Genomic DNA, 1,325 nt, shown 5'->3' with positions numbered 1-1,325 from the left:
GTTGTGTACCCATTCAGCTTACCTACTCAATTCAATGTACATAATATAATGTACAAAATAAATGGAAACTATATAAATATCATGACCTCCTAGGATGTAAAGTTGAAAGGCAGTTGAGAAATCATTTAGTCCAATTCTCTCTTTTTACAGATGAGCAAACAGGCTGAGGGATGTTGAATGACTTGCCTAAGGTCACAAAAGGAGTAACCAGCAGAACTAGGATTTGAACCATTTGATATCATTTATACCTTGTGTGTTTAGGGATCCATACAGCTGTTTTCATTCTTGTGGGAAATGCATGGCAGCATATATGAAGTATACATTCACATACATTCTAACAAAAAGAACAAATAAAGAGACTTAAATAGAAATTTAAATGAGCTCTCTTAATTTAGCATTTATCAAATGGCATGAATGTTCTAGAGACAAGAAGTGTTATTAGTCCCAGTCTACATTCCATGTAATGAATTTAGGAACCACAGAATAGGGACCAGAATATTATTTCTATGACCATGCCCTCCTTATGTTGTTATGGGAGCTGGTATGCCTTCTACTTTTAAGTACCTTATCCACAACCACTGCTAGGTAAAGTGTTTAAGTCTTTTCAAAGAATGTTTTTTATTATGTATGGCCTACTGCAAAGCCCTGTGCTAGCTGCCAAAGATACAAAATTAAAATTAAATCATTTGTTCGTTGTTTGTCCTAGAACTTATATTTTTCTGGGGGAGGGAGGAAAACTAGAAAGGCCTTCACAGGAGAATTGTGTATGCTAATGAATCTATTAATTCCCTTTAAAAAAATTTTATTTTTTACTCCATACTTTTTTACTTTATACACCAAAAAAATTTTGTATATAACAGAATGCAAAAAAGGGGATTGTATGAAACCATGAATCTCCATTTCATACCTCTTACTATTTTTTTTTAAGTATTAAGTTGATAATTTCCACATATTATTTTAAAAACGAACCTGCTTATCTGTGGTTCCTTTCAAATCTCTCTGTTATCCACTGTGCATTTTAAAAATGTTCACTTTTCATTTTCAACGTAAACACCAAAAAAGATCATTTCCATATAGACAAAAAACCATAAAGACTTGCTTAAAAAAAAAGTATATATTGTGAATGTTACATTCCTTTGACCTTCCTTCTGTATGTTTTTTAAAAACTGTTTCATTGGGTGGGGCGGGGCGGGCCCAGAGCTGGGACTGGGGCCAAGGCCAAGGCCAAGGCCAAGGCGCAGGGCTGCCTGGCACCTGTGGCCAGTCCTCTGAGCCCTGCCCGGTTGGATCCCGCGTCACCCCCCCCCCCCCCCCCCCCCCCCCCC

This window comes from Petaurus breviceps, unplaced genomic scaffold (assembly GCF_028583685.1).
Source record: "Petaurus breviceps papuanus isolate PSGF00001 unplaced genomic scaffold, PetGlider_PUasm1.0 38, whole genome shotgun sequence".
Lineage (NCBI taxonomy): Eukaryota > Metazoa > Chordata > Mammalia > Diprotodontia > Petauridae > Petaurus > Petaurus breviceps.
This window is presented reverse-complemented; position numbering follows the sequence as displayed.